Source organism: Triticum dicoccoides, chromosome 4B, assembly GCF_002162155.2.
Source record: "Triticum dicoccoides isolate Atlit2015 ecotype Zavitan chromosome 4B, WEW_v2.0, whole genome shotgun sequence".
In the NCBI taxonomy this organism is placed as follows: domain Eukaryota; kingdom Viridiplantae; phylum Streptophyta; class Magnoliopsida; order Poales; family Poaceae; genus Triticum; species Triticum dicoccoides.
Window position 1 is genome coordinate 336,154,051 of NC_041387.1, and position 6,285 is coordinate 336,160,335.

A 6,285-nucleotide genomic window follows, 5' to 3' on the forward strand; every position below is an offset into this window, starting at 1 on the left:
TTAGATAGCACCACTTTTCAGAATCTTCTTCACCTTGCAAGGGCCATACCATCTTGACTTGAATTTACCGAGAAATAAATGAAACCTAGTATCATAGACCAATACCAATTGTCCAAGATGAATTCTTTCCTCAATATATGCTTTGTCATGCTAGATCTTGGTCTTTTCTTTGTAGATTCTTGCACTCTCGTAAGAGTCAGCTCTCAGTTCTTCCATTTCACAGAGTTGAAGTTTTCTATATTTTCCTACTGCATCAAGGTCCATATTGAGTTTCCTTAGTGCCCATTGAGCTTTGTGTTCAAGCTCAACTATTAGAAGCCATGCTTTTCCATATATCAACCTGAATGGCGACATTCCAGTTGGTGTTTTATAGGCTGTCCTATACGCCCACGGTGTGTCTGGTAGTTTTAGTACCCAGTCTGACCTTCACTTTGATACTACCTTCTCAAGGATAGCTTTTATTTCTCTATTAGATAGCTCCACTTGTCCATTTGCTTACGGGTGATATGGATTTGTAATTTTATGACTATGAACTCCATATTTTGCTAAGAGAGATTCCAATTGGGAGTTGTTAAAATGTGTTCCTCCATCACTAATAACAATCCGTGGCACACCAAATCTTGGAAAGATCACTTGCTTGAATAAGTTGCAAACTGACTTGGAATCAGCATTGACGGTTGGTACAGCCTCAACCCATTTTGCCACATAGTCCACTGCCACCAATATGTATTGCACCCTTTTGATGATGGCAAGGGTCCGACATAATCAATTCCCCATACGTCAAAGAGCTCTACTTCAAGAATTCCTTTTTGAGGCATCTCTTGCCTTTTTGAAATCTTTCCAGTTCTCTAACAAGGATCACAAGCTTCATTATAGGAATGTACATCCTTTAATAAAGTTGGCCAATAAAATCCCGCTTGCAAATTTTTTGATTGAGTCTTTCTAGTACTTGCATGACCTCCATAAGATGAATGGTAATGATAGATCACACTTTTAGTTTCACTTTCTGGCAAGCATCTTTGAACAATACCATCAGCACAATGTTTGAATAAGTAAGGTTCATCCCAAAAGAAGTGCTTCACATCAAATAGGAATTTCTTCTTCTGTTGATACCCAAAATCTGTAGGAACTTTGTTACAGACCAGATAATTAACTATATCTGCATACCATGGTGTATAGTTTTATATACTTGTCACTTGCATAAGATTGCTCCCTGGTAAAACATCATTGATAGGTAAGGAGTCTACTATTGTTTTGCAATCTCGACAAGTGATCTGCCACGACATTTTTAGCTCCTTTCTTGTCCTTGATTTCACATCAAATTCTTGTAGCAAGAGTATCCATATAATTAACCTTGGTTTGGCTTCTTTCTTGTTGAGTAAATATCTGATTGCAGCGTGGTCGGTGTAAACTACACAATGAGACCCCACAAGATATTGCCTGAATTTGTCAAAGGCGTACACTACCGCCAACAACTCCTTTTCGGTGGTTGTGTAATTAGCTTGAGCACCATCAAGTGTTTTGCTAGCATAGTATATTACATGCAAATATTTTCCTTTTCTTTGTCCAAGTACTGCACCTACAGCAAAGTCGCTTGCATCACACATTATCTCAAATGCTGATTCCTGGTCAGGAGGTTGCACTACTGGAGCAGTAACCAATGCTTCCTTGAGCAAGTTGAAGGATTTTTCACATTCTGCATCAAAGTTGAACTTAACATCATTGTTTAGGAGATTAGTGAGGGGTTTGGCTATCTTGGAGAAATCCTTTATGAATCTTCTATAGAACCAAGCATGTCCCAAAAAGCTCCTCACTCCCTTCACATTTACAGGTGGTGGAAGTTTTGATATTACTTCAACTTTTGCTTGATCAACCTCAATTCCTCTTTCAGATACCAAATGTCCCAAAATAACTCCTTCCTTTACCAGAAACTGACACTTCTCCCAGTTTAGCACTAGATTGTGTTCTGAACACCTCTGAAGAACTACTGGCAGATTATTCAAGCAATCTTTATAACTTTTTCAAACGACTGTAATATCATCTATGGACACCTCCACTTTGATTCATATCATATCAGAGAATATAGAGGGCATAAACCTTTGAAATGTTGGGGGTTCATTACAAAGTCCATAGGCTAGTCTTTTGTAAGCAAATGTTCCGTATGGGCAAGTGAAAGTTGTTTTATCTTGTTCATCCGGATAAATTGGGATTTGCAAGAATCCTGAATACCCATCTAAGCAGCAGAAATATTTATGCCCAGCAAACCTTTCCAGCATTTGGCCAATAAAAGGTAAAGGAAAATGCTCCTTCCTTGTTACTTCATTTAACTTTCTGAAATTATTGACCATTCTCCACCCTGTGACAGTCCTACTAGGAATCGTTTGCCCTTATTTGTTTTCAATGACAGTTATTCCTCCTTTTTAGGGCACCATGTGAATGGGGCTCACCCACTCGCTGTCCGAAATTGGGTATATGATATCGGCAAAAATCAATTTAAGAATCTCCTTTTTAACAACCTCTCCCGAATGGGGATTTACCCTTCTTTGACTTTCTCTAATTGGCACACTGCTTTCTTTCAAGTAAATCCTACGAGAGTAGACAACAGGATTTATCCCTTTCATATCATCAATCGAATATCCAATAACATCCTTGTACTTTTGCAAAACTGCTTGAAGCCCTTTTATTTGCATTTCTGTCAACTCGCTGTTTACGATAATTGGCCACTGGTTTCATTGTCTAAGAATGCATACTTCAAACTTTCTGGAAGTTGTTTCATTTCTATTTGCCTTGGTTGCATCTTCTCTAATGGCCTTACACTACTTTCCAACATTCTCACAGGTCTGATTTCCTCATATCTAATTTCACTATTGTCCTCCTTAACTACTTCACAACAATTACGTCCATACCTCTCTTCATAACCTTCTTCCACACATTTCTGTAGTGTATCAATTCTGTAGCAGTGTTCTTCTCTTTGTGGAACATGTGTTGCATGCTTCATGTCAAACTCCACCTTTTCATTTCCAAACCTCAAGCTCAATTTTGCTTCTTGGACATCAATAAGTGCACCAGCTGTGGCCAAAAATGGTCTTCCAAGAATCACAGCCTCACTTTTGTCCTCCATATCTAGGACTACAAAGTCAACCGGATAAGCAAACTTCCCAACTTTGATTGGAACATCCTCAAGAATTCCATCCGGTTTCCTATATGTTCTGTCGGCTAACTGAAGTGTTATGGCTGTTGGATTTAATTCTCCCAAGAATATACTTTTGCTAACTGAATGTGGTAACACACTAACACTTGAGCCCAAGTCACACAGAGCACTATAAGTTTTGTTTCCAATAACACAGGGTACACAAAAGCTTCCTAGATCATCCAATTTTTCAGGCATGGAATTCTGAATTATTGCACTGCATTACTTTCGTACAGTCACTACTTCTGGCTCAGACATGCTTCTTTTCTTTGTTAATAATTCCTTGAAATATTTGGCATACATCGGAACATGCAAGACAGCTTCAAGAATAGGAATAGTAATCTAAACTCCTTTCATAGTTTCCAAAAATTTGGTAACTTGCCTATCATCTTTTGGTTTGTTGAACCTCTCATGAAAGGGAATGTTGTTGGTTGTTATTGCTTCCTCTAGCAAAGGCTCAACTCTTGTTTGAAAACCAGGAAATTCAATTCAATTTGGTTATCAACTTCTTTCTCCTTTAGTTTCTCTGATGATGCTGAAGGTGGAGTTCCGGATGAACTTGGCCTCATAGCAGGAGGGACATACGTCTTTGGAGTAGGAAGTAATGGTCCTGACATAACCCCACTCCTTGTAGCCATTGCATCAACTGAAGATAGTGCCCCAGAGTGAGCTTTCGGGTTTGGAATTGGTTGAGCAGGCAGCTTTGCTGCATTTTCTCCCACCATACTATCCATTTTGCTCACAAGCATCTTAACAGAATCTTTAAAGCTATTAACTTCATTTGTCATCTTGCTCATCAATTCCAACTGCATCTTCATGATTTCCTCCATTCCAGTTGAATGAACATTTTGTTGTTCATTCTGCCTCAGCACTTGAAATTGACTTGGATGATTTGGTGGTTGATTTCCTTGTACTGTCGATCCACTTGCATATGACTGATTGTTCTTGTACGACAAGTTTGGATGGTTCCTCCAAGAAGGATTGTAGCTATTTGAGAATGGACCTTGACTTTGGGCATAACTTACTTCTGAAACCGATGATTCGACTGTTGAATAGAAGGTACATTCTGTTGAAGGATGACCTGCTTGGCCACATACATCACACATTTGAGGCACACTTACTGAAGCTACAGATGTAACCATGTAATTTGACATGATACTGCCCATCTTCTTGTTCAATATGTCAACCTGAGCCGCCATGCTATCATTTGCAGACACATTGTACACACCAAGATGCAGTGGTGCTATTGCTCTTTCACTCGGCCATTGGAAATGATGAGACGCCATACTTTCAATCACTGCAAATGCTTCATGAAGAGTTTTGTTCATCATTCCTCCTCCAGCAGCAGAATCAACAAAAGCTCTGGTCTGAGTGGTCAGTCCTTTGTGAAAGGTTTGTAACACCAGCCACCTTTCTAAACCTTGATGAGGACACATTCTGATTAAAGACTCGAATCTTTGCCATGCATCATACAACCTTTCTCCATCATATTGAGTAAACCTTGTTAACTTGTCCCTGTATTTAGCAGCTTTTGTTGGTGGAAAGTATCTCTCAAGAAATGTCTGCAATAAAGTCTCCCAAGTATTCTTCAAATGTTCAGGCAATGAGTGAAGCCATACTCTTGCTCCATCTCTCAAGGAAAATGGAAATAGTGACAATCTGATAGCACTCGGTGAAACTCCATTTTGCTTGCGGGTGTTACAATACTCCAAGAAAGTCCTTATATGCTCATGTGGGTCTTCTAAAGTTGTTCCACCGAATCTAGATTGATGTACCATGTTAATCAGAGCTGGCTTGAATTCAAAATTGTTTGCCTGAATAATTGGTTGCACCATTTCTCCTAGTATCCCATGATCTCTTGGGATCCACAAGTCCGTGAGCAAAGGCACTGGATCAGGCATCCTTTCTTCTTCTTGATCTTGCAAAATTTCAGCAACTTGAAACCGTGTTTGATTCTCTCTTCTTCTCAATAAAGTCCTTCAATTTCTAGATCAAATGGCTCTAGTGAACTTTCTTCAAATTGTGACATAAGACAATTTCCTGTAAAGTTCCTGAAATTGACACATGCTAGTTTTTCTCAACACTGCAGCCAATGTTAGGAAATGGTTAGTTGCCAGCAATACTACGGAATCTACCTAAAATAAATCTTGATCTGCTTCTACTAATGTGCTAATGAAATTTAGATCCCCGACAACGACGCCAAAATGATCGATTGTAAATGTAGTGGAATATTTTTCCCAAACTACAGATGTCATGTTCTCCACAGAGATTTAGAACTTCAAAACACACATTCAAAACATTCAGAACAACTAAATAGATGAACCAAATAGTAGTGATAACAAGTAGCCACTGGATCAAAGTAAAACAAAATAATAAACAGCAAAGGTCAAGGGTTCAGAAATAGGATTGTCTTTCTTCTATGGTGGTTTTCTTGAAATCAAATAGAGAAGTAACACTAGCACATGGAAGATGGTTCAGCCATCACGCACACCTCATGCAACCAATTAAATTGCTACGAGCTCACAAGAAAATAACTACTAACTCAATATCTAGCAAAGGGTCACAACAATTCAGCAAGGATACATGGGGGTTCAGCAAAGGTACACAGGTAACAAAGTAAATTTCAGACCCAATAGTGCATATATTCAGAGAATAGAAACAAGAGAAGAGAGAGGTTCAGAGCTTATGGGTCGTGATGATCTTCAATTTGAGGTTGTAGATGTTAGAGTCGAAGAAGAGGAATAGCAGAGACAAGTTTGAGATGATCTGTAGCGGGAGAAGCTTCCGCATGGACGTGGAAGAAGAGTAGCAGAGGAGGACCCTTGGGCTAGAGCTGCAACATGGTGAAGAAGACTTAGTGAAGATCAGCAGCAGAGGGCCCGACCTTGGGGAGGAATCATGGCGACCTTTGCGGGAGGTCAACCGACCACCTAGATCACAGCACCACCAGGAGTCCGGTGCCCCGTTGTTGGTGTCGACGAGATGCCACAGCAGCGGTCGTCGGAGTTGGAGACGAACAGCAGCGAGCGGTGGGGTTGGAGAATAGTAGGTCGGCGCTGTCGTTCGAGAGGGACAGTGGATCACCGGTCAGGGGA

The 6,285-nt window shown here is 40.0% G+C and overlaps 1 non-coding gene and 1 pseudogene across 1 annotated transcript; one reads left to right on the top strand and one right to left on the bottom strand.

The window, feature by feature from the left end:
* LOC119292664 lies at positions 1–4,389 on the bottom strand (annotated as a pseudogene).
* Positions 4,390–4,606: 217 nt separating this feature from the next.
* Positions 4,607–4,713, top strand: LOC119296444. The gene has a single exon (XR_005145211.1). It is a non-coding gene; the product is annotated as a small nucleolar RNA R71 (small nucleolar RNA).
* The last annotated feature ends 1,572 nt before the right edge of the window (positions 4,714–6,285 follow it).